Genomic DNA, 27,808 nt, shown 5'->3' on the forward strand with positions numbered 1-27,808 from the left:
TGTCGATGTTGGCCCTTGGGTACTTTCCTGTTGTTGTTGTTGTTGCTGTTGTTGTTTGAGACAAGGTCTCTCATTGGTCTAGAATTTTTCCACATGAGCCCGGCTGGCTGGCCTATGAGCTTCCAGGGAACCTCCTGTCTGGGACACCCATCTTGTGTTGCTGGAACTACATACAGCATGTACTGGGCTTTTTTTCACGGCTACGACAGATCTCAATTCAGGACGTCATACTTGTAAGGCATCTGTTTTGCCAACCAAGCCACCTCCTCTGCTCCAGAAATTGAAATCGTTGAATGTATCTTTTTTTCATTAAATCTGTTGATCAATTGACATTCATAGAATATTCTATGAGTATTCATAACTGCTCAGATTCCAAAATAAGTAGTGCCCAGTTTCTCCCTGATATATTTGTTATACAAATGATAAACTGCCCCATCCATTTGCTGAGTGATACAGTGAAAAAAAAAAACCATACAAATTGGACATTAACTCTAAAAGTAGTGACTCAAAGCTGAGGATGTCATCGAGACCCTCAGAATCGTGTGGCACTCACCACACTGTTGTGTGTTGTGGTCCTTGAACTCCAGTGTCTTTGTCGCCATTCCTAAGCACTAATCATTGCATCTCAGGGAACAGACAGGCAGGAGAAGCTGCATTTGACAAAAGGCCTGAAGGAAGGATCAGTGCAGAAGGGAGAGAAAGAGGCCAAAATAAGAACGGTGACCTACGCTGGACGTGGTGACCCATAGGCAGCACAGCCTTGTCCTGTCCTTCTTTTTCCTGGGCATATCAGCCTCAGGCTTGGACAGGGGAACGCTGTAATCCCGGGCTGCCCTCCCACCCACCGCCTCCTTTCTCTTGATATTCCAGGGCTGAGTGATTGGAGACAGGTGTGTGTGTGTGTGTGTATGTGTGTGTGTGTGCTTGGTAAGAGGATCTTTTTGAAAGGGTCCTTTAAGAATACCCTTCCAACATTCAAAACCCATATCTATAAAATACCCTGTGTGGTATCCAGATACACTTGCTAGACATATTTTCAAATGTAAATGAAAAAAAAAAAAAAAGACTACCCTTCCGCACAAGAGGAGTGTTCCCAAGGAAAGTAAGGTAGGTTTTTTGGTTTTGTTTTTTTTGTTGTTGTTTTTGTTTTTTGTTTTGGATATTAAACTAACTAAATAAAGGAATTCATGTGTCTCTGAATCTATATGTGTGACTATGTGTTTGTGTACATGTTTGTACATGTGTCTGAGTCTATGTGTGTATGTGTACGTCTGTCTATTTGTCTGTGTGGCTATGTCTATGAGTGTATTGCATGTGTGTTTCTTTATGTATATATTTATCTCTGTGTGTGTCTCTGTCTGTCTCTCCATCTGTGTTCCTATGTGTGTGTGTCTGAGTGTGTGAACACATGTGTTTTTGTGTACGTTTCTGTATCTCTCTCTCTCTCTCTCTCTCTCTCTGTGTGTGTGTGTGTGTGTGTGTGTGTATGAGGGAGTGTGCATTCTTCTAAAAAGCAAAAGGGAGAAGAAAAAAGGAGCCACGCCCGTCTCCAGCACAGTCCCCAGCAGTCCCTGGCCTGCCCCTCCTCAACCCCGCTGCCCTTTTGTCCTCTAACTGGAGGAGCTTTGTGGGCATGAAAGGGCCAAAGCCAGGGGCTGGGTGAGAGGCCCGGGACTCTGCTGGCCATTTGGGCCAATGCAGGCAGGAGGCTGGCCCCTGGTCCCCCAGGCCAAGTCAGAGTGGCCCTGCCTCCTTGCAGGGCATCTTTGAGGAATTCTCTTCTGTTTCTGGCAGCTATTGTGAGCAGGTGGGGGCAGGGGCAGTTAGGGCACTGAGCCTCAGGAACTGTGGGGGACAGACTGTCGGATGCCATTCAGGCTAGGCTTTGCTGAAGGCGGGAGTCACACAATAGGCTGGGTTTCTCCCAGGGAAAGGTCAGCGGCTGCCCCATCCTTTTCCTCTCCTTAGTGTGATTCTGTTGATTTGTAACAACCTGTCTGTATCTGATGAAAGTCAAACTCGGGGTCTTTTTCTTTAGACAATCATGGGCCACATATTTGCCTTCTCATTTTCCACCCAGCAGATCCCTGGTGGCCTCCTTTGGGCTCTGGTTCCAGGTAGATTCTATCCCCAGGTTAGAAGACTCACATCTCTTGGGTTAACGAATTTATAACAAACTCTTGAAGTCGTACTATTGGCTGGATTGCTGGCTCCTGCCATGCATGGGATCTGTGTAAAGTCCCAGTAAAGGGAAGAGGATGCCCCCCTGCCCCTCCACCCCCCTCCACCTCCACCTCTCCCACCCCCAGGGCCCACCAGCCCCTTCCCTTTTCCCACCTCCCCTTTCCCAGCCCTTTTTATTTGGGGCGAGCAAAGTAGTTAAAAATGTCAAACTCACAGTAGGCACCATCAACAACACAATGAGAGGGCTGAAATAAAATCCTTCAAGTTCACAAGCAATACTCTCTGCTTACATAGGGCCTTTCATCAAGAGCCTTCCAGTGTGCCAGGGACCATTAACCCTTGCTGAGCCAGCCTGGCCTGTACCAGGAACCACACACCGGAAGGGAAGACCATTGACTAAAGGGGTAACTTTTTTTTCCCTTGGAAGAAACATCAGATCTCAAGCAGATTCTCAAAAGGTTGAATTTTATATTTCTCTCCAGCCAGATCTGTCCTCTCTCCAAATGTTCTCAGGGCCCTGTTTGAATCACCAACCCAATAAAACAGATGGCGTATGTATTGAGGACAGCAGCAGGCAGCTTCTACTCCAATAGAGAAAGCGAAAGCATCTGTAAACCCGGTTGGTTGATACAGCACAGTGTGAGTAAGCTGAACTTAGTTGGCCTCCTGACCTTTACTTTAGGGTTTGCTTTTATTTCGGTTTGATTTATGAACATGGGCCGCACTAATGTCTGCAGCCACTGAAGCCTGTGAACGTCCTTATCCAGCTATGCTTGGGGCCATCACTAGGCACCTGTCTCAGGTTTTCTGAGGGACATTTTGGGTGCCCACTTTGTGTCAGAGATGATCTGCTGTGGGAAACCGGTACCAGGAAGATGGATTGATCGCAAGGCTCTTTCCTGGGGAAGCTGTGTGCCTCTAGATGGTTCTGGTTCGTCTACATCTGATTATAGACCAGAAAGTCATGTCGTTGAGTTCCTGCTTGTAGCCAGTGTGTCTCCAAACGTGTTCGGGGAACCACATGAGCATGATGTGGACCTGTGTGCTTAGGAGGAAGATTCTCAAAGGCCCCAGGGACTTACTTTCTCCAAAGCGTGCCAATTTTCTTGGTGTTTCTAGACCATAATTTATAATCTCATTTAAGTCTTATTTCTGATCACATTAACTCATAAGCCAAACTGACAGGTCACAGGCCATCTCTTACATCTTTTAGTAGAACTGTTAGATTCTTGAGGAGAAGTCGACACTGAAGCAGGGGAGTACTAGCTACTAAAAGAAAACAAGTGGGAAATCCATATTCTGCAATTTTCTTCCTCCTTCAATTGGATTCTATGTCTCCCAAAAGGCACAGAGAAGTCACGCTCCATCAGGTGCTCCAGGAGTGTCCTGTGAGTCTGACTGGCATGTTGCTTCCACGCGCCTCTGAGGCCAGAGCACATGTCTTTTTGAAGGAAGTAAGTGACAAGGCTGGGTTCCTTATGGGAGCAGAGGTCACACTCCTTTGGAATAAAACCCGAAGCTTTGTTGAATGTCCACTCCCACATGTGTGCATACACGACTAGGACCTTGTAACCATTCAGTGCTGGACACAGGCTTCTGCTTCCTTTGCATTACTCTTCATGCTGGCATACCACTTCCTTTGCAATATTTATAATCAGAGGGATCTAGGCGTTTATGAGATCCTAAGGGATCTAGGCTATGCCAGAACACAGAGGGATCTAGACTCCTTAGGACCCAGGAGATCTCGGGCTGTGCAGATATGGACAAATCTAAACTCAACAGGTCACTGGAAGATCAAGACTAGTTGGAATGCACAGGGATCTAGGCTTCTGGGAACATGAAAGGACCTAGGCCCCTTAGGGCACCGAGGGAAGTAGGGGTCCCAGGACACTTTGGAGTGCTGGGCCTTCAGCTGGCTTCAGTGTCGTCAAATTCAGAGTGTTTAAACAGCCTGTCTCACTGGATCTCAGTTTCCTCTCCTGTGAAGACAGCAAGGGACCCATTGAGTTATTTAGGGTAAATTAGAGGCTGTCCTTGAATACGTGCATACAGAAATGATTGAGAAGCAGCCTCTGTGGGGGCTAAAGGTGTAGAGGTGGATCAGGAGGCAGAAGCTGACCCTGCAGAGGTGATCTTTGTGGGAGCTATGAGATCATCGCCAGGAAACAGCATGTGGAAATGTCTGGATATTTCTGATGGCATGGAGACTTGAACACCATCTTTGATTTTTAGACATCTTTCAGTTGAAGACAAAACACTTCCATGTAAAGATTACAGTTAGGCTGTCATCTTAGGCCTAGCAGCCCTGGGGCAGGTGGGTGCAGGCCTGAGAGGAGAGAAGACATCCCTTGGGGAGGACCTAGGAGGGAGGAGCTGAGGGTGGTTCTAGCCTCTCACCAGGGGAGGGTGATTTTTGCAGCAGCATCAGTGGTCACCTGACTGCAATCTACTTCATCTGAGCAGAGAGTCTAGATCCTCACCATCCGTGGTCCTTGATTGGTGCATCAGTCTCTGTAGCACCCCTCTCCTCTGCCCAGATTTGTTGCCTTTTTTGGTCTCCTTGTGGAGCTCCTGTCCCCTGCAGGTCCTGCTATCTCCCCACTCTTATATAGGGCTCCTTGTACTCTGCCCCAAAGTTTGGCTGTGAGTCTCAGCATCTGCTTAGATCCCCTGCTGGGTGGAGTCTTTCAGAGGATCTCTATGGCAGGCTCCCTTCCTGTTCCTTCTCTTCAGCTGCTTCAGGTGTCTATTCTATTTGCCCTTCTGAATGAGAATTAAGCATCCTCCCCAGGGTCCTCCTTGTTAGTTAGCGTCTTTGGGTCTGTGTATTGTAATATGGTTATCCTGTATTATGTGCCTAATATCCACATATAAATGACTATATACCATGCGTGTCTTTCTGGGTCTGGGTTACCTCACTCAGGATGGTAGTTTCTAGTTCCATCCATTGGCCGGCAAATTTCAAGATGTCCTTGTTTTTCATATCTGAGTCGTATTCCATTGTGCAAATGTACCACAGTTTCTTTATCCATTCTTCAGTTGAGAAGCATCTAGGTTATTTCCAGATTCCAGCAGGGTAGAGACTAGATAGACCTGGGTTCCACATCACCACTCCAGGCCAATGACAAGTACTGAGTCCCTCCTTAATAATGTCCCATCTTTATAATAATGTCTTACTAATAATGTCTTAACGCTCACTGTGACTTAGACTTTCCTCATCCTCTCTCTCTGGAGGCCCCATCATGTTAGAGGAGCACGGGCAAGAAGCAGGTTAGACCTGTGTGTCTACAAGTTTTCTGAATCTGCCTGTGCAGCTCACTAGTAACCAGCCAACCAAACCCGAGTGGCTCGTGCTTGGCTCTCTTAAAGCACTGGATGTCAAACAGCATTGCACAGGGGAAAAGGTCACCCCTCCATGTCCCGAACACTTAACCTAATCACTTCATAAGATGGATGGAGTCCAAGGGTCTGCCAAATTAGTTCTTAAGTGCAAAGGGAAGGAATGGGTCTTTGAATCAAAGCAGAGGACCGGAAACCGAGTTTTTCCTCCTTGTCAGCCCACCATTTCCTTCTATACCATTGCTTCAGCAACATTCACTTAACCAGAAGCTGGTTTTGTGTAAATACCCCTCCACCCATGTGTGTGTGGTCCATGTGCATGTGTGTGTGCTCCGTGTGTGATCCTGGTGTGTATGTATATATGTGTGTGTGGGGGGGTAGTTGTCTGTGAGCATTGGCACAAATATACCATGAAGTGCTTATAGAGGTCAGAAGATAACTTAAGCTATTAATCTCACCTTCTTCACTGTTTGAGGCAGGGGCCTCCTGTTATTCACCACTGCCCATGCCAAGCTAACAGGCCCACTAGATTTCTGGAATTGCCTCCTATCTTGCCATATGTGTACTGGGATTACAGATGTGTGCTACCACATCTGGCTTCATGTACATCCTAGGGATCTTTCCAGGTCTTTCCACTTCCATGTCAAGAGCTTTGACCCACAAAGCCTCTCCAGTCTAGCTGTCAGCTCTTCACCCATCATCTGGATGCCATATATCTGAGAAAGAAACAGCTATTTTATCTTGACATGCAGTCTAGAAATTGTACCACAATTTTTTTGCTCTTATTTATGTATTCACTTATTTACCCATTTATTTGTTAATTTGTATGTATGAGTGCATGCGTGTGCATGTGTATGCACATACGCACACTTGTACTAGGGCACATGTGTGGAGATCAGAGGAAAACTTGCCAGACTCATCTCTCTCTCTTTCTCTCTCTCTGTCTCTTTCTTAACCACCTGAGTCCTGGGGTGTGAAACTCAGGTTGTCAGGAGCTGGGTGGCAAACATTTTTACCTGCTGATCTGTGTCTCCAGCCCTCCTGATTTTATTATATTATCATCTCAGAAATAAAATAAGAAAAGGTTAGAAGACACGAAGAACTTCTGCGTATTAACACAAATGAAAGTGATCACTGGGTGGAGGAGGCCACACCATACAAATAGGAGTAACAACTCCTCCTCCCTCACGTCCCATGAGTGAGTGGCCATTGTCGACAATGTACGTTGTCCCTCGAGTCTGGTCCCGAGTTCTCTGCTGCTCCCTTCCTTCCACGATCTCTCTGCAGGCCACCACAGGCCCCTGGAGTACACCTTCCTTAGCTTGTTTCTTCTTGCCTCCACGCACACATGCACAACTTTATTTCTACCTTATCAGGATGAAAACTACAGCCCAGAGAACATGCTTGTTCGTATGTTACTGCATTTTGTGAACATATTTTCGAGCTCACTATGGGAAAGTAGAATTGCTGCGTTTATGAGTCCGTATTCTTATGTTTTCCTAAAACTGTTTTAAGGTTTTAATTAACTAATTAATTTGGTAATAAGGTCTAGTATAGTCCAGGTGGGCCCCAGCTTATTATGTAGCCAAAGACGAACTTGAACTTCTTGCCTCCACTTCCGAAGTGCTGGCGTCGTGGGCATTCACCGGTGGGCTAGGGCATGCTGTGCTGCAGATCAAAGCCAGGGCCTCACGCATGCGAAGCAAGCCCTCTAGCAATTGAGCAATATCCCCAGCTCTTTGTAGGTATTTCTATCTGTTAACATTGTCTTAAAGATCGTCTAGTGACCTATGAGGTATGCTGTCTTTGATTCCTATATGAAAGTGGCATCTTTGAGGATTGTGAGACCCTAATAATCAATTGCTATTCTTGGGGAAAATAATTTTCAGAAGTGGGAAGGGCAGTGACTGGAAGCAGGGCCTAGATATGAGGTCATTGTTTTCCAAGGCACGGAGAATGCTTAGTCTAAACATAGACCCCCATCCCCTGGGACCTGCCACCCTCCTTCCTGTCTCCCACCCTTAAGTGACCTCCTTCTCTGCATTCTGGTCAGGATTCCCTGTAGCTGTGACCCGGACATAAACAAATAAACAGCACTTACAAGACAACTGCTGCTCTTAATGACATTTCAAAGTGGGTTGAGGAGACAAGCACATGGGATGGAAAAAAAAAACCCTAAAAATACAAGTCAGTATATAAAAAGCATCCACACATAAATAGGAGCCTTACTGCAGCCTGCCAGTGGAGAGAGGCTGGGCTATCCGGCTTCACAGTAGAGGCTCAAGCTGGGTGTAGAGACCATCTCTAGGTGGAGGCTGGGGGTGGCGGAAAGCAACTAGCGAAGCCATAAGAACCAGCTGGCAGAAGAGGAGACCAATGAGAGAAGGAAAATAGAGCGAGGAGGCCTCGCTGTTTGTTTGTTTGTTTGTTTTCTTTTTCTTTTTCTTTTTTTGAGGCTTGGAAGGAAGTGAAATTTACGTTTGTAGTGACATGTGGCAACCGTTCAACTTCATTTTATTTCTATTTTTACTGTATAAAGTGTGTGTGTGTGTGTGCGTGTGTGTGTGTGTGTGTGTGTGTGTGTGTGTGTGTGTGTGTGTGTGTGCACGCGAGAGTGCAGGAGTGCACATGACACTGTCACAGGACAACTTTGTGGAGTCAAAGGTGATCAGGCTTGAGAGGCAAGTACCTTTCCTCCTTTGCTGAGTCACCTTGCTGGTCCGCTTTGCTTTTTATTTCATTTTACTTTTACATTTTCTTTTATTTTACTTTGAATCTCATTTAAGTGTTGAGCTTTAATTGAATTATATTTAACTTTTAAAACTGTATTTTATTTATGATAGCGGAAGTATACCTTCCATTACAATGTTGAGAATCAGCGGTCCCTTCCAATATTCTGCCCAGGTAACAAATAAACTGCGTTTTTGGAAATGCAAACAGAATTTTGCCTTCAGAGTTCTCGGGGCCCTTTCTTTTACTCCAAGTTGGGAAACTTTAGTCTCGGAGTTTACCACAGAAAGTTCCAAATCAAGACATTCCACCTGGAAGAAACGTTAGCCAGGTAGGGAGCTCCCGGTAAGACTTGCAAGGAAACTCAAGACGTAGCTAATCCCCACGTACTTGTGAATCATCCAGCCGCGCAGTACAGAGGAGTTGGAGCAGGTGGCTGCCCTCCCTTCCAACTATCCCCAAGCGCCTGCTTCTGCAGCCTATTCAGCGTCCGCTGGAGAGGGAATCCTCACACTTTTTCACACTAGAGAGAAGCCAAGCTGGGCCAACTTGACTCCACGGGGGTCACTTCATGCACATATCACTGGAATTCATTCCCAGACATCGAATTCATTGCAGAAGAGATCCTCTTGCCTCCCCACCCCCCTCCTTTCTTTTTGACAGTCAGTTAATAAAGACTCAACAGTAAGCAGCTCCCAGTGATGTCATCTGGGACTTTGTCCACAGCGCCTGTATTTACAAGCTCGCAGCAACCACAGAGCCGCAGCCCGGGGCTCCCAGGTTTCTGTAAACTCGCCCTGGATCCCAGGCTGGACCGCTGGCTCTGCGTGGCAGATCTTCAAGAAAACCCAGACTCGTTCTTCCAAGTGTGTTTTTGAGTGCTTCGCAAGTAAACAGGATCGCTGCGGGACGACAGCGCGGGAGAGAAGCTGTGGGCGCTTCGCAGTTCCTGGCTCCAGAACCTTGTGATTTCCATTCACCGAAGGGAAGAGCTCAGTCCAAGTAAGACTCTTGGGATTTAACACACACACACACACACACAAAAGCAAACAAACAAAACAAAACAAGCGACAAAGCAAAGATCTTGTCCAGTTTCCCCTCTGATGTCTCCAGCTTGCTTTCCGTTTAAAATGAGATGCTGTTTATGTATTACCGCAGGCTCTCTCGCAGCCACAAGTATGCATTTGTTCGGTGTAATTATAGCCCTCTCAACTTGGAGTTCGGTGGGGAAGGAAGCTGGCTGCTAACAGGACTGGGAATTTGGAAGATGGGAACCCGCCCGCTCCTAAACTAATCCTCCGCGTTTGCAGGGGTGTGGGGGTGTGGTGGTGTGGGGGTGTGGGTGGTTTGTTGTTTTCTGTTTTAAAATAAGTGCCAGCTAATCAAATGAAACAATTAGGCTGACTGGGGAAGGTTGGTAGGGAATTATAAGACTTTAAAAACTGAATGTGAGTGTGTGCCTGGAGAGAGACACCTGCTGCTTTTTGGATTCTTTTTGCTGGTTACAGATTTTAATATAAGCATGTTGATTTTCTGTACATCCCATGCACCACTATAACTCCTTTCTAGTTTCTCTCTCTCTCTCTCTCTCTCTCTCTCTCTCTCTCTCTCTCTCTCTCTCTCTCTCTCCCCCCTCTGTATATTTTTTAATCTTTCCTCTTCTTTCTCCTTTCTTCTCTTTTCTTTTCTGTTTTTTTCTCTCCTCCACACACCACACATGCAACTTCATTCATTTTTTTTTTCAGGTTTCAGCCATCTCAGTGCTAGAAACTGCTCTGCTCCTGAAGTTTTTCTATTCTGGCCCCCACCCCCCACCCCCGCCACCCCCCGCCAGAGTTATTCAGAGAAATGATGGGTGCTTTGATGGACTCTCTGAGTGAGCAAGGCCAGTTCACATCGCACTGACAAAGTCCAACTTTGACACCACCGTGTGGAGGCAGGATCCTCACCCTCTCTTTCACTTTCCTGGAGGCTCTTTAAACTTTTTCAGGCATTCTTTGGGGCTGAAGAAGAACGGGTGCGGGGTATTGCTAGTTCAGGCAGGGTCTCCGTCTTATTCAGCCTGCAAGGGGTACACAGCTCAGAAAACTATCTCCTGGAAGTTCTGCCTGAGCATCCGGTGAGCTTGCCTTGCAGGGCTTTCCTCCTCTATACTTGCAGCTCAAACTCTGGCTGGTAGCAAATCTCAGCTGACTGCTGCCCTCCCGCCCCTGACAGCTCAGGACTGATTGGCAAGAAACGGCTGTTGGCTTGTTAGCTCCTGCATGGGAGCCCCCGTGACTCATTCTGGGAGACTGGCTCACTCTTGAATGCAGATGCTTTGTCAGCACCTCAGGAGCCTGTGAAGTGACAGCCTTCATGCCCTTCCCCTGGGCAGCCAGTGTGAAAGGTCTAAGCAGTCTTTGGCTATCTTCTACGGAATCCTAGGGTGGCCCACCTCCTGCCTTCTTGACAGCTCCCAAGTCCCCATCAGCACATGGTCAGCTTGAAGTACATCCTATGCCTCCGTATTCTTTGTAGAGTTGTGTTTAAATCAAAGGATCTGCTCCTGAGATCCTTCAAAACCTTATCTCATCCCCTTTGTGAGGCAGGGTTTCCTATAGCTCAGGCTGGCCTTGAACTCCACCTATAGCCAAGGGTAGCCTGGAACTTTTCATCATCCTGCCTTCAACAACCCTTCTTCCCCCGCCCCCAAATTACAGACCTGCACCACCAAGCTAGGTGTGTGTGGTACAGGGGATTGAGCCAGGGCTTCCTGCAAACTAGGCAAGCACTCTACCAATGCTGCTGCTGTGTGTAGCCCTATCCTTCTCTTTTTCCAGAAAAACAAACAAACAAACAAACAAACCCAAAACTGTGGCATAAGCAATCAGTTGTCCAAAGGCCTCCAACAGAGCCCTGTTGAAGAACTGACTAGAGACCGAGTCCCACCGGCAATCCTGTGTGCACATTTGCCTGCCACTTTTCACGTTCTCAACAACTAGAGACAAGACCCACAGGTGGTGCCTCTGCCTTCTGGTTGGAGCAGGGCTCTGTGCAGGTGCTCAGAGAAAGGTGGGCTGGCAGAGAGAACATTCCTGTTCTGATTTTGGCTCTGGTGACATTTTGTAATATCTCTGTTCCTTATTTTAGCTAGCAAACTGAAGGGAGTCCTGTTTTGTTGTTGTTGTTTTGTTTTGTTTTATTTCTTGGATGGCCCAAAGGCAAGAAGGGCAGCTGTGGTGCCTGAGATAGTCCAGCTTGTTTTACACGGGGTGCACTGGAACATCTATGTTGATTCCCAACTCTTAGACGATTCCTGCTCAACTTCCAAGGCGCAACCTTCCTTATGAGCCACCTGCATTTTTTCCTCCCCCTTGGTAATGAGGCCTTCAGCACCTTTCCATTGGTTCCTCTTAACCCGTCTATTCTTTCCCTGCGCCCTGGACCACGGGTCCCATTAACTCCCACTCAGATGCAGTTTCCTCTGCTCTCCGGACTCTTCTTTCCTGGTTGGAACACCATCAGAGGGCTTCTGCAGATGCTCTGGGTACAAGCGATGGCTGCTGTGAACTACTAAGGTGTCTTCTACCATCCTTTGCTGCAGGTCTCGGAGCTTCTGGTCACATTGTCTAATATCACCTCCTAGGGCTGGGGTGATGGTGCAGTCAGGCAAGCATTTACCTTGCAAACATGAAAACCTCAGTTTGAGCCATACAACCCACATTAAGAACAAAATCAGACATTTAATCCAGGCACTAAGGCGACGAAGACAAAGAGATCCCTGGTACTTGCTGGCCACCCAGCCTGGCCTACTTAGTGAGTTCCAGGCCAGCAAAGGATCCTGGTTTGTTTTTGTTTTTTAAAAAACATTCTGGGACGTATGTAATCGTGTGCGATGGCCCATACATGTAATCCTAGCACTCAGGGTGGCACAGGCAGGCGGATCTCTGTGAGTTCAAGGCCAGCCTGATCTACAAAGTGAGTCCAGGACAGCCAAGGCTACACAGAGAAACTCTATCTTGAAAAAAATCCACACACTTCCGCACATGTGCATGTGAGGCCTCGCCCACATGTACCTTCAATGTGACACACACACACACACACACACACACACACACACACACACATACACAAACATACACACACACACACACACACACACACACACACACACACTGTACCTGAGCAATGACACACCTAAAGGGTATCCTTTTTTTTTCTTTTCTTTCTTTCGTTTGTTTGTTTTGTTTGTTTGTTTGTTTTTGAGACAGGGTTTCTCTGTGTAGCCTTGGTTGTCCTAGACTCGCTTTGTAGACCAGGTTGGTCTCGAACTCACAGCGATCCACCTGCCTCTGCCTCCCAAGTGCTGGGATTAAAGGCGTGCGCCACCACCACCTGGCCTCCTAAAGGGTATGCTTTGACTTTCCCATACACACATACAAATGTGTATGTGCACTGGCATGTGTATAAACATATAAGCACATATACACACACACATACATACACACACACACACACACACACACACACACCATCACCTTCCACTGAAAGCAAAGCCTATGTTTTCATACTAGCATGGAGTAGGTATTAATATGGATGACTAAGTAGAAGAGCAAAATAAATTAGCATTTTTCCTGCAGTAAAACACCCCAAGCTCTGCATGGGTTAGCCAATATCATCATATAATGGAATAGATTTTAAACTTTTCATTGTGATTCAAGGCCTGGCATGCCAGACTTCGGGGTACAAACTTAGGGCAGCTCCGAGATAGATGTCAGCTACCCTGCCCTGCCTTCTTTTCTCTCTCCCCACTCATCTGCTTAAATCTCTCCCTAAAAGTCCAACCTATTAGAAACCTCAGGGCTGTGCTGCCCGTATTCGAACCCTGCTTCACACTTGCTGCTGTGTGATCCCTGCTGACTTGCTAAACTTCTCTGTTCTAGTGTCTTGAAAGTGTGAAATATAAGCATGGCTCCTTCATAGGGGGATGAGCAAGGGTTAAATATATAAACACGGAGCCTGGGGAGATGGCCTAGTGGTTAGAGCACTTGCTGGGCAAGCATGCTCACCTACGTTTGGATCCTCGGTACCTACCCAAAAGACCAGGCCTGGACACATGTAGACTGGGTGCTATGGGGGTGGATTTAGGAGATGGCGGGAGCTTGCTGGTTATCAGGCTAGCTCCAGGGTCCGGAGACCCTGTCTCAAGGAAGTACAGTTACGTGGACAGTGATGGAACAGAAAATGCAACTCCTCCTCTGGCCTTTGTGTGTGATCACCAGTGCAGGTACTCACACATGTATGTGGGCATATGCCAGATACACACATGCCACAATCAGGTTCATACAGACACAATATATATATATATATATATATATATATATATATATATATATATATATGGAAAGGTATACATATATACATTCACATGCATACACACACACACACATACATATATATACACAGAAACACACATATTTCTATTAACAGGGCTACATCACAGCACAGAATGAGGTATATATCATGTACTGAAGTATATCACCTATGGTCTTTATTTATCTTGTTCATGCCTGCGTTCCTTTTCCAACTTAAGGATTCAGAGTCGTCCAGGTGTGAGTCATAGGCAGCTGCATGCAGATGGATCCCACAGAGCTGCTAGTGGGAGCCACTGTCCGGTGGCAGAATGTTCTGGACCCCTCTGCTCCTTGGCACTTCTCCACCTTCATCCCCCTGCAGTTGGCCTGTGGCACCTCCTTTTGCATCTGGTTAATTGCTAAGCTTTTGTACTCCCCATCTTAGGAGCAGGCTTTCTCCTTCCCTCACACAGTCAGGTGTCCCACGTACCGTGGATCAGTGTCCTCTTTGGTTTGATGCTTCATCCTTTGTATGGCACAAGGACGGGCCTCTGTCCGGCCTCCAGAACTTAAGGTCTGCTATGTGTGTGGCTGCCTTTAGGATACTGTGTAGTAAGCATGTGAATGAATTTTGTGTTCTAAATGCCTCCATTTCCACGTAACTCCACATCCTCAGTCTGGGAACCATCTTGGAACCATTCCTGTTCCCTTTCTTGCTCAAGCCATGGCTGTCCTCCCACTTCTGGGAGAAGTCTGCAGTCTTTCAAACCATCTGCTGCTCTCTCTGTGCTTAGTGCTGCCCGATGAAGTGATCGCACCTAGTGAGATGCTGACTCTCTCAGAATGCCGAGATGCTGTATTCCTCAGTGCTTAAGAGCACTTGCTGCGTTTCCAGGGGACCCGAGTTTGTTTCCCAGCATCATCTCCTGCAGCTTACGACCACCATTAGCTACCCCTGCAGGGTATCTGATGCCCTCCTCTGGCCCCTGCAGGCAAATGCACTCACACGCACAAACCCACATACAGACACACATAGATAGCATAATTTAAATGGTGATAAATATTTTTAAAATGCAGAATTAATTAAAAATGAAATCAATATTTTAAAAATCTATTCTTTAAATTCTACATTTAGTGCTGGACCCTAGTGGGTTTGAGGTTGGAATCATGAACTGAAAAGTTGCGACTTAGCGCATCACCCAGTACCTCACCTGGTCTGTAACTGAATGATGAGAAAAGGACATGCTTGATGGGCACTGTAACAGCATAATAAACTGTGACTGAGTAATTACCCAGAAAATCCCTGTGTGGTTTCCATGTATGATCTCATTAAGAGTCTTACTTGAACACCCACGGAAAGAAAACTGAGGTTCAGAAAGCCTAAGTACCGTGCACAGGACATATGTAGTAAGAAGAGTCAGGGTTCGAACCTGTGTGCAGTTCGCTGTGGGTGTGAAGGGCTAATTAGGGCCTCACCTGGAATGCAGTGTGGGTCTGTTTCATCTATACTAGACCAACTAACTGTCCTGGAACACTGATAAATCAGACGAGCACATCTGAGTGCCAGCCAGGTGAACTGGTGACATGCTCTTGTGTTCAGAATTATCAGAAGCCAATGCTCAGCCCTTTGGTGGTATGTGCCACCACCATGTACCGTGGAGCAGGGTACTCATTGGTTTTGCTCTGGGTATCACAAGGACAGACCCCTGTGTACTATTACTCAGCGATGAATCTACCATGGGTTAGCTCAGGTTTATGGTTCTGAACATCAGGCTTACTTAAGCTCCTGTCATGGGTGGTTGTAGGTTCGGCTCGATCAACGGATAGCTAAGAGATCAGATTAAAAGCTAAAATTATAAGTAGTCATTAGACTTTGGTTGGTCCCTAGACACGTCTCACCAAAGATGTAGTTCTGTGTGGAAACAGATCTTTCATTTTTGAGACAGGAATTCTTGTAGCCTAGGATGGCTTCAAACTATGCTATGTAGCTAAGGATGACCTTGAACTCTTGATATTTTGCTTCCAATTCCCTAATGCTGGGATAGCAGGTGTGTGTGCACCACTATACCCAGTGTATAATGTGCTGGGAATGAAGGCTAAGGCTTCGTGTGTGGCAGGCAAGATTCTACCCAAAGTTACATTGCACTTTATATACATTCAAAGATACAGAAGCCCATCTGTCTATCTGTTTAGGTCAATCCACCCATATATATTTCTGTTAGGTATGTGTCTTAAAGTGGAGCTATGACAATTTTCCAGATGGGCTGATTTGGTTAAAAACAAAAACAAAAACAAAAACAAGTAAGACGTATAAAGAACACATAGTTTGCTTTCCCCTACACAGTGCTCAGTCTTAACCTGTGTGGTGGTCATCCACCAAGACTAGAATGTACTTTGTCAGGGTACAAAGTTGAAAACTGGTCTTTGATTTTTTTTTTATAAGGTCTCATGGAGCCTGTTCTAGCTTCAAAATCACTATGGCAATGAGGATGACCTAGAACTGTTGATCCACCTGTCCCCACCTCCCAGGTGCAGGGACTACAGATGTGTGCAACCAGTGTGTATGACGCTAAGGGATCGAACCCAGGACCTCATGCATGCTAAGCAATTGTTCTACCAACTGAGCTACATCCCATGCCTGTGAAAGTAGATTGAAACCGCCAGAAAGGTTTAGGCTGAACACCGGGGGCAAGTCACCGGACTGCTTAAACACGAGCAAGCCGACAAGCTCACTCTTTCTCCATTCTCTGATCTTACAAGGGTTAATGCCTTTGGAATTTCAGATGCCCAACTGCACTCCCTCAACAGATGAAAGAATAAATCTCTTGGGTGCACAGAGCATGACCCACACGTTTACCATGCCTCGAAACATACTTGTCAAACAAACTGTGCCCTGTCAGTTTGGAAGCCTCAATTACACAAGGTACTTCCCCATTGTTCCATAAATTAATCTTGGTATTTCTCAGAGTCGGAAACCCAATCTCTCCTCTTAGAAACAGACATTCCTGGATTAGTGAGTCCCTTGAATCGACTGCAGATGCACTGTGAGAATCCAGTGTACTGAGTTTCAGAATAGAGTCCCAGGCCCGTTTTGGAGCATAAGCCCGGATAATAATCCAGCCTATGACTATGATGGTGTTGAGTGAAAGAAGAGCTGTTATTTCTGAAATGTGGGAACCAGTGCTACTGTCAAATGCCCGTTTGACAAACTGCCCCGCAAAGACTACACGCTTCATTTGGTAAATTGAATCTGGAAGCGTAGAACTGATCCAGGCCTGTTCAAATGATACCCCACATCGTTTCATTGTTAGTGTTTGCTGGTTTTTAGACACTTTAAAAAAATCGACTTAGTGGCCTGGGGAGATGGCTCAGTGGGTAAAGCACTTGCCATGTAAGCAGAAGGACCAGCGAGAGAGTGAGTTTGACTCACCAGAAGCCACATAAATGCCAGGTGGGCATGGTGGCCCACCTGTAATCCCAGCTTCAGAAGGTGGGGACAGGATCCTGGAGCAAGCTGGGTAGGGAGACTAGGCATCTGGGTTTGCCTGGGAGACCTTGCCTCAGTGAGTAATGTGGAAGAGCCATGGAGGACGAGAGCCAGTGTCAAGCAGCTTTCTCCACACGCATGTGCACACACGTACCCACGCACCTGTGGACATGCACACATAGGTGCAGGTGTAGGTGTGATATGTAGGTGTAGGTATAGGTGTGAAGGGACAAACGACCAACTTAGAGAGCAGAGCCATGCTGAAATGTTTGTGGAGCTGCATGCTTCCACGCATGTGGATTTCAGAACTAAGCACACACCTACTGCTGATGTGCAGTAACTCTACGGGCTGTGGGCTTCTTGCATCGTGAAGGCCCCCGACTGACCTCCATGATCCATTCCTCAGGCCTGTTCTTTGGTAACAATCTGTTTAAAGCTGCTTACCCCCACCCCTTTAAAATTATTGTTTTATTAGCATATATTAATTATATGTGACAACGATTTCCCCTCCCACTTCTGCTGATCCCCCTTCTCAACTAGGTACCCCTCTACTTTCATTCTTTTTCCTTCCTTCCTTCCTTCCTTCCTTCCTTCCTTCCTTCCTTCCTGCCTTCCTTCCTTCCTTTCTTTTCTCCCTCCCTCCCCCTGTCTCTCTATCTCTCTCTGTTTCTTTCTTTCTTTCTTTCTTTCTTTGGAGGTGGTGGTAGTGAACCAATGAGTTTCATTAGGGTTGCTTATAGGAATCCAGGCAGCTTATCAGCAGTTACACCAACCAAATTAAATGTTTCTCCCTCCGTCATGACCATCAGCAGCCTATGATCCTCAGGGATGGGAGGCCTCTTGATAGAAATTTTTTTTTGTGGAAATATTGTGGAAAATTTGTGGAAATATTTTCAGGGAATGCTTATTTATCAGAGCTGTATATTATTTTCAGTTATGATAAATAACAATACAGCTTCCCCCCTCTTTATTCATTGGTGTGATTACATCACAGTTTTGCTTAAAATATACCTAGTGAATGTCTTTTTTTAAAATCATGTTTGTAAGTATAGACATTCCTTAGTGTCCACTGCAGATTGGTTCCCTTCAGGAACCACAAATCCATGATTCCCCCCGATATAAGATGGCAGGCCTTTGCATGTAGTCTTTGTGCATCCTTCTGTAGACTTCAGACCATGCCTAGATTACTTACAAAGTCTAACACACTGAAAAACACTATGCAGTTTCCACATTGTATTTCTTAAGGAATAATGACCAGATGGAGTGTCTGTACATGTTTGGTGCACATACAGTTTTTCCTCAAATACTTTTTTCCTTATGAATATTTTAAATATTTATTTGTGTGTGTGTGTGTGTGTGTAGGTGTGTGTGAGAGGAGGGTTAAAGACAGACACATGCAGAGTAGTAATAAACAATACAAGAATCTTTTAAAAAATAATAAAGGGAGCTGAAGAGACGTCTCAGTTTCTAAGGGGCATTTGCTCTCTCAGCACCCACATTAGGTGGCTCCCAGCCATCTACGCTTCAGGAGACCTCTGATGTGATGGTCTCTTCTGGCATCTGTGGGCGTGTGTGTGTGTGTGTGTGTGTGTGTGTGTGTGCGATGGTGTCATGTTTATGGAGTCAGAGGATAATTTTATGCAGTCACTTCTCCTTCTGTCCTTCCATAGGTTGTTCACAGAATCTAATTCAGGTCACCAGACTTGTGCGGCAAGTACCTTTGCCCACTGAGCCATCTTGTCAGCCTTCCTCACATATTTTCAACCTCCTGATGTTTCAGTCTGCAAATATAGAACCTTGGAAATGGAAGGGTCGCAGTATTATTTACTGTCGAGTCTGATCATTTATTATGATCACATTACCTTTCTATTAAAAAATGTTCCCTAAGTTATTACGTGCACATGCTCACTGCTGCTCTATTCACAACACTAGAGAAATGGAGCCAGTCTACGTGTCCCTCAACAAATGACTGGGTAATAAGAATGTGGTACATATACCCAGTGGAATTTCATTCAGCTGTAAAGAAAAATGAAATCATGAAAGTTTCAGGGCAATGGATGGACTCGGAAATTGTAATATTAAGGGAGGTGACCTAAACTCAGAGGGAAGAAAGCTGCATATTCTGCTTATGTGTGTACCCTAGCCTGGAATGTATGTATGTGTGTGTGTGCATGTGTGTGTGTGTGTGTGTGTGTGTGTGTCTGTGTGTGTGTGTAATAGGTATAAATGCAGGTACAGTCTAAAAAAAAAACAGAAAGGAGATTAAGACAGGGTGAAATTATTGTGCTGAGGAAGGACAGGATGGGGGTGACAGAAAGACACAGGGAACAAGAGAGCAGCCAGGAGACTGGGGGAGGGACACAAGGAGCAATGGGGACAACAGTGGGGTGGAGGACAGAGGGAGAAGAGGATCTGCCACACACACTTTGTTTGGAAATACTATAATGCTTTCTAAAACCTAGTGGATTTAATTTCAAAGATAAAGAGACAATCATATACAAATTAAAAAAAAAAAACCAAAACATGTGATGAGCTGCCTCATTTAAAACAATGCACTCAGTTTCCTGACTCTGGGGTTAAATGCTCTCAGCTGCTCAAAGGAACCTTTGACAAACATGTCAGAAATCAGCGCCCTTTAAAACCGCTCTTCTCAGAAGACAGTCGGAATCTCAAGCCACCAGAGACTGATTTTTTTTTCAAATGTCCAAGGGGAGAAGTTAATTATTAATTGTGGCAAATCAGGAGTAATTTGAAATGCTTGCTTCCCATGTGTCTTTATTCTAATTATATTCAATTACTCACATTTGAGTAAACAGAGTAAATCTAGTTTATTGTAGCTGACAAGTAGCATTCATATTTGTTTCTGTGGTGCATGAATCCTCGGCACCTTCTGAATGTGGGAAATATCCTTCTTTCTGAGTCCCTTTGACGGCTAGAATAGCCTCATTAGAAGGAGGCAAATGGCAGGCTTGGAGCAATGTTCTTTTGTGGACAGATGAATGGATGGCCTGCTCAAAATGACATTTATTTTTTTCACCTTTCTCTTTTTCCTCTCAATTATACTTCCAGCTCAGGAGTGTGAGGCGCTTTATAATTAGGAATATTCAAAATAGTTTACACAAAGCACAGGGAAGATTTTTACTTTTGGACAGTTTTTAGAGACTGCCAGTAGAGGGCCTTGTTAAACTGGGTAAAAGGCTCTCCACCCTCTCGCCAAATGCCAATCATGACAGCTACCTGTTAAAGAAGCCATTGTTTTTGAGAATGCCTGTTGAAGAGCAGTAAGATTACCCAAGTGATTTTTTAAAAAGTACATTGTATTTCTTTGTATGTGGAGAGGGGAGACATTTTAGTTTTCATCTTCGTTGCTTTCTTAGTAAGGAGTTAGAATCAGATAGATCATTAAAAACCCATCAATCAACCCGGGGCTTTGGACGTCTCATCATTAAATCTATAGGATGTTTCTGTTGGAGTTGGGGTGTGGGGCTCTGAGCCTACCGGTTGGATCTTAGTATTGGCTTCTGAGTGAGTGCGGAGGAGGGAAACGATGGTTCTTCTATTCTAGAAATGGGCTGGCCATGTTTTTGACAGTGGAATATGTTTCCTGCTGAACAGAATCCCTGCTGCAGCCCCGGGTCCCGCGCTCTGTGGCAAGGCCTCTTTCTGACACAGACTGGAGAAGGGTTAATGAGGGCAGATGATCTTCTCCATCTGTGCCCCTTCTGGCGCCAGGAAGGAAAAACTGGCTGCCGAGTTAGTCACTGTGCACCCCCAAAGCCATTCTCTTCCTCATCACTTCCGCCTCCCCATCACTCCTCTTAGGACAGTTTCTCACCAAGTGTCCTCCTTAGGACAGCTCATTCTCCCTGCCACGCCCCTTACCAGCTCTCTGCTGTTGTTTTCCACGGCACTTATCACTAATGTAATTAAACATATGGTGGGTTATTGATCAGGAAGTTCTCCCCAGGGAAGCAAGACCTTCCTTGGAGGCAGTGCCTCTGTGTGTCTTCTAGTTTAATATTAAACTTAGCACCTAGAGCAGTGGCTGCTCCCCAGAAGGTGGCCCCCACATATTTAGTGCATAGATGAATACAGGCTCATGCTCTGGATTGTAGGTTAGTGGTTTCTGGTCTTTAACCCTTACGAAAAAAACATTCACTTTTGTGTCTCGGGCCTTGACATTCAAAGCTGGTGGTGTTGAAAATGTTCGCTCACAGACTTGGGGCACAAAGTCACGGCATTGTTCTTTTATTTAACTTTTCAGTGAGTGGACAACTGTCTCTTTATTTTCAATACTTATGGCGTTTATCAAACAGGAGCTCTAGAAGTATGAGCGTGAATAAGCAAACGGACATGGGTTTATTTTTATCTTCTTTACATGTTTTTTTTCCAGGAGTGTGTGTGTGTGTGTGTGTGTGTGTGTGTGTGTGTGTAAGCTTATGCCACAGTCCACGTGTACAGGTTAGCAGCCAACTTTTTGGAGTGAATTCTCTCTCTACCATGTGGTTTCCCAGGAATCAAACCCAGGCTGTCAGGCTTGCCAGCAAGTGCCTTTACCCACTGATCCGTCTCAGCAGCCCCTTTAAAGACTTTTAAAGAATCTCTTACTCCTTTCTGACCCAGAGTCTACTTCCTTCTCTCCATCTCTCTCTCCTATCTTCCCTGTCTTGATCGCTTCTTTTCCTTCCATTTGTGGAAAGAGGAACAGATGCAGGAAGATGCCTTCAGCTGACTCATGTGTCCTGTCATGCTTCCTTGGCTAGGCTAGACACTTCCTGGAGGCCTGTAAATCGTCAAATACAGCTTTCCAGAGATGTCTTATGATACTCAAAACAGACCAGAATTTTGGAGTCTGTTGACACAGTTAAAGTGATGGGGATCATGTGACCATAGGTCCTACCCCAAAGACACTTGTCCTTTAGTATCCATAGGTTCCATGGTGGGTTCTGACATCTTCCTTTTGGTCAGCTAATTAACCTTATTGAGTTGGCTTTCCTTATTCTGTAAATGCAGCAACACAAAGTGATTTTTATCAAGTGCTTGTGAAATGTTTACAAGGTGCCTGGCCCTGTTGTGTGTGCACTGTCTCCTCATCCGGTCCTCAAATCAGCTCCCCAAGAAGAACACTGTTGTCAATCCCATTGTGAAAATGAGGAAAAACCAGGAAACTGAATGGTTTATTTGTTTGAAATTACGTGGTAGGACTTTGATCTAGGTGTACCGACATTACGTTCTTGCAGTACAGCTTTGAGGGAGGAATGAGTAAGGCGCACAGAGTGCACGAGCAAAGTCAGGCTTAGATGCAGGGTGACCTTTGCCATCTTCATTGGCTCTTTGCAACTGAGGGCTTTCCAGGCCCTTGTAGGTAGAAGATAAGAGAGATGACGTCAATGGTATGTGGCCCAGTGTTGGGGACGTGTGTGTGTGTGTGTGTGTGTGTGTGTGTGTGTGTGTGTGTGTGTGCACGCACGTGTGTGTGCACATACACAATTACATGTAGAGGCCTGAGGTCAACATCTAATGTCATTCCTCAGGTTCCATCCACCTTGCTGCTTAAGATATGGTCTTTCTTTCTTGCCTGGAACTCATCAATGAGGCTATGCTGGCCTGGTAGCAAGCCCCAGGAATGGAATGTTCATATTCAGCTCCCCAGGGTTATATAATGCACCATCACACTTAGACTACCCCACCCCACCACCTTTTTGAGTCAAGGCCTCACTATGTACTTCTGGCTGGCCTGTGTAAACAGGTTGCCTCTTTACTCACAGTGGCCCACCTGTCTCTACCTCTAGAGTACAGTGATTAAGGCCTGAGCAACTGTGCCCAGTTCTGTTTTGGTATAACAGCCTTTTTCTTTTCAGTGTAGATCCTGGGGCGGTAGAATTCAGGTTCCTGTGCATTCAAGGCAAGCTCTTAATCACCCCGCGCCAGAGGACTTACTTAATTCTCATGTCAAGCATCAAGAGTTCTATTTACTCAATGCCTTGGCATAAACAAGTTTTTATAGTCCAGAACAGCCACCAAGAAAACTGCCAACCCATGCCCCTGGACCACTGAATGCTTCTGCGGGGTCCTTACCATACTGATACTGGGTGATCTTGGTGCAATATCATGACCACATCATTTCTACAGTTGTATGACAAAACCTTCAGACCCTGTGGTCTCCAGTGACAACAGAGCTGCCTGTCTAAAGTGCAGCGGAGCCTGAGGCTGAGAGATAGATAGCTCAGCGGTTAACAACTTGCTGCTCTTGCAGAGGACATGAGTATGGATCCCAGCAGCCAAGTCTTGAAGTTCACAATCACCTGTGACTCCATCTCCAGGGGACACAACTCTTCTCACCTGCATTGGCACCTGCACATATATGCATGTGCATCCACCCACATACAAATAAATAAAAACAAATGCTTAAAGTCTAGCCAGGCTGTAGGGTAAGAAAGGGGTCAGGTACCTGGGTGCTTTTGGTGGAGTCTTTCAGGCATTCTTGTATTACTTTCCCTAGTTGCTTTCTACCACCCACAAATCCCTCTTTATACGTCCTACTTCTCAACAATCTCTCTATATCCTTCCCCTATATACTTTCCATCTCATATGCCTTCCCTCACCCGTGTGTGTGTGTGTGTGTGTGTGTGTGTGTGTGTGTGTGTGTGTGAGAGAGAGAGAGAGAGAGAGAGAGACACAGAGACAGAGAGAGACAGAGACAGAGACAGAGAGAGACAGAGAGACAGAGAGACAGAGAGACAGAGAGACAGAGAGAGAGGTGTGTGTGTTTGTATGTGGTTATACTTGTGCTGTGGTGTGAGTACGGAGGTCAGAGTACAGCCTCCACTATCAGTTCTTGCTTCCCACCTTGATTTATCCAAGGTTGCTTGTTGTTTCCCATTGAATATCCCAGGCCAGCTAGCTGCTAGGCTTCTTGCTCTACTCCCATGGCTACTTTCTTTTACTAGAGCAGAAGGTGGTTAGTCAGTGTCTCCCAGTGGACCAGGGTCTGAGGGAAAGGGCACTATCCCTGTGTTTTTTCTCTCTCCAGAATCCCAAAGGCCCAAGGGTGTCTTTACAATTCAATTCTTCTTAAAGGATGCATTCCAATTCCAGGTCAAAGGAAGAAAAGGCCCGAATGGCACAGCCAGCATGGAAGGGTGGGGTGTAATCTGTAAAGAGAGTTGAGCACTCCTGCTTGTAACATCCTGCCGGGAGAAGTCTGTGGGGCTGCAGGATCAAGCATCCCCATCTGCACAGTGAAGAAAAAGATCATTAAGTCCTAAGGCCACACCCACGCGGTGGTGCTGTTATGCATCATCACACAGTGATTGCAGCACCCCTCCCCCAACTCACAGCAATAAACAAGGAGTGAAGCTCCTCCCCACCTGGACTATGTGTTCAATGCTGGGTGGCATGTGTAGGTGTCCTGGCGACCCTTGTAGTGTCTGTCATCCTTAGAGGTACCCTGTTTTCCCAGAATGCCAAAGCCAGTCCTCACTGCACAGGGCTGTATTCTATGGTGACAGATGTTAGAGGATTGTCTTCCAATGGGTGTTTCTCCCAAGCATCTAATTATAACCTCCGCAGAAGATCAACAGATGTTATAATTGTCTCTCCCCTTTGATTAAATAGTTTCTGCATGAGTGACGTGCCTAGATTTTCCTTCTCTGTCTTTATTAAAAAAAACTGGCATGTGTCTTCAATTTCCTGCAGATAGTTCCTCCATAAGCATACACACACACACACACACACACACACACACACACACACACACACACACACACACATCAGGATGAAACAGACAGAAGCATAGGTCATAAAAGCACCCATATTCTCTTACACAGAAGAGTCTCTCATAGAGCAAATATGCAGGAGTCTGCTCTCTGGCTTCTCTTTCTTTGGTTTACCTGTGAAGAGATTAGTGCCTGCCCGTTCTCTAGAACAGCTGTGCAAAGTGCAAAGGGAGATTGAACCAACCTTGCTCAGCAGTCCAGAATTCATGATACCACATGTGCAAAAGAGTGTGGTAGCAGAGAGAAAACCGTTGCTTATGATGGTCTTGTGACTCCGCAGATTGTTTTTGTGTTTGTTTAAGGTAAATTCTCAAGCAGAAGCTTCATGAACATTCAAAACAAACAAACAAAACAACCCCCCCAAACAAAACAAAACAAAACCCCCATGAAGTTAGGGAGTTGGCTCAGTCTGTGAAGTGCTTCCTTCAAAAATATGCCTATAACCCCAGTACCAGGGAGAGACAGGTGGATTCCTTTGGCTTGCTGGTTAGCTAGTCTAGCTATGAGTAAACTCCAGGTTCAGTGAGAGACACTGTCTCAAAACTTAAGATGATCTCAATCATCAGCATACCATAGACCTCAGCATGGTCTGCAGTGGCCATCTAGAGCACGGACATCAACAAAGCAGCGTGGACCATAAGCAAGATCATAGCCCTTAGAGGCAGCACAGGACAGGATATCAACATGGCCTCAGGTGGCAGCAGAGGCAGCTCCATCAACATGACTTCGGGCAGCAGTACAGCCTGGCTGGAGACATCCACAAAGCTGCAGGTCCATGGTGTGTATTGCTTCCAGAAACCATGTGGATGTCCGTGGTCTCTGCTCTTGACGACTATCAAGGGCAAGGAAGCTATGATATGTCGTTGGCATTGATAACTGCAGACTCATGGTTGAGAAAAAGGGACAAAGAAGGCTTCTGTGACAGCCCCTCCCCAATCAAAGTAACAGCTTAGACAGAAAGCCATAGAAGAGAATTCTTTTTTTTTTTTTTAAATTGTGGTAAGGATGCTGGTGTGTAGCCTTCCACAGTTTTTGGCTTCTGGTGGGGGGAGGGGGTTCTGGTGGGGGTGCGGAAGGAGAATGACTCAGTTTCCTTCAAGGGGCTGGCCACAGCAAGTTTAACCATGCTTGTCCTCCTCCTCTTCTTCCTCCTTCTTCTTCTTGGAGAGGAAGTCACAACAGTAGGTGGGGGCAGAGGGGGGGAGATGACCTGGGAGGACTGGAAAGTGAGTATGAACTGAATTCATAATGTGAAAGTCCTAAGCCAGGTGTGGTGGTGCAGGCCTTTCATCCCAGCACTCGGGGAGCAGAGGCAGGCAGATCAATGTGAGTTCGAGGCCAGCCTGGCCTACAAAGAGAGTCCAGGACAGCCAAGGCTACACAGAGAAACCCTGTTTCAAAAAAAAAAAGTGAAAGTCCTAAATAATCAATAAAATATTATGAAAAAAATAAGGTAGAAGAGAAACAGGCAGATCACTTAGCTCAGCATTGGCACGCGATGCCCATAAGAAGCCCTGAGGAGAGTGATTGTACAGGGAAGCAGTACAGACAACCCTTTTGTTGCGTGACCTATTTGTGGGGAAAGATAAGTGTTTTTTCACTTCATTGGGATCTGACAACAGTTTAAGGTAACCGTACTATACCACCAAAGTCTAACTTTGAGAACTGATGAGATTTTTTTGGAGTTATTTAAAAGAGTGCTGGTGATGGGATTATTTGCAAGAATGTGGACAACTCAAAGTCACCTCAAACCAACCTCAGCATGGGTGACAACTCACAAAAGCTGGACCCCCGGCACTCTCTGTGTGACTTGCAGGTAGCTCAACAGGTGTTGGGACATCCTCTCCTTGGCGGTTCTCGTTGCTTCTTTAATCTTACAGGGAAGAGCCCTTGTGAATCTGGTTTCAGGGACTTCCTGAACTTTTTGAGTTGTTTGCTTCCTGAGTCGTAAAGAATGCCCCGTTAGAGCTTTTTGATTCCTAATGAACTTCCTTCTAAAATGGAATGTTTCAGTTCAGAGGAAACTGTGCTGCAACATGCTTGCTGAGCCTCCTCAGTGCCAGGACCTCGGTTGCCATCTTTTTCGGGCCTTGACCACTCTGGATCCTTCCCAAGTCATGCTGTCCTTCATTTCTTTTGCTTTCTCTGCAGTAACTTAATGCTCACTCTTTCTAGATAATCTGTTATTGGTACTTCAGTCACCAGCCCACGGCAGCTGATATCAGCTCAGAGCCTCTCTGCTGTTATCCTTGACTTACCCGCCAAGCCACACTACCAACTGTGCTAGCTAGTTTCTGTTTTATTTTGTCAACTTCACCCATAGTAGAGTCATTTGAGAGGAAGGAACCTCAGCTGAGAAAATGCCTTCATAAGACCGGGTTGTAGGTAAGACTATGGGGCTTTTCTTAATCAATGATTGGTGGGGAAGGGCCCAGGCCATGGTGGGTAGTGTCACCCCTGTGGCTGAGCCAGCCCTGAGGAACAAGGCAGTAAACAGTGTTCTTGCGTCACATCTGCTTCAGGTCCTGCCTTATCAGAGGAGCAACACATCCCAGACTTGGCAGAGTTGTTTTGGGTCAAACTCCACGTGATTGCATCTTTTATCTTTTTACCTTACTCGTGTATGCTCAGGAGGACAGGGGCAGAGGTCAACCTCTGGTGTAGTTCTTCAGGTGCTCTCCGCCTTGGGTCTCTCACTGGCCCAAAGCTCACCAAGCAGAGTGAGCTAGCTGGGCAGGGAGGGCCAGGGATCTGCCTGTTTCTGCCTCTCAAGGCCAAGGGCCTCAGGTGCATGCTATTATACCCAGATCTTTTTAAAAATGTGGGTTCTAGGAAACAGAGCTCAGGTTTGCAACTCTATTCTTCTTTCTTCCTCTTTTCAATTGAGCTCTCACCACAGCTGCATTTTAACCTTATTCTGATGCTTTATTATTTCATGATTCCTATGTAAAATA

At 45.9% G+C, this 27,808-nt stretch overlaps 1 protein-coding gene across 6 annotated transcripts in view; it reads left to right on the plus strand.

The window, feature by feature from the left end:
* The window catches only part of NCKAP5 (NCK associated protein 5), a 915,906-nt gene that overhangs the window by 74,485 nt on the left and 813,613 nt on the right, over window positions 1-27,808 (plus strand). Inside the window, exon 1 of one of the 6 annotated variants that reach the window (XM_084799425.1) lies at window positions 8,806-9,255. The exons of 3 other annotated variants lie outside the window; for them this stretch is intronic. The gene's annotated coding sequence lies outside the window, so the exon portion shown is untranslated. Of the gene's footprint in view, window positions 1-8,805; window positions 9,256-16,416; window positions 16,513-27,808 lie in introns of those variants that run through there. 2 more of the 6 variants (XM_084799428.1, XM_084799431.1) reach the window with 2 other exon arrangements.

Source organism: Acomys minous, assembly GCF_964271855.1.
Source record: "Acomys minous genome assembly, chromosome: 1".
In the NCBI taxonomy this organism is placed as follows: Eukaryota; Metazoa; Chordata; class Mammalia; order Rodentia; family Muridae; genus Acomys; species Acomys minous.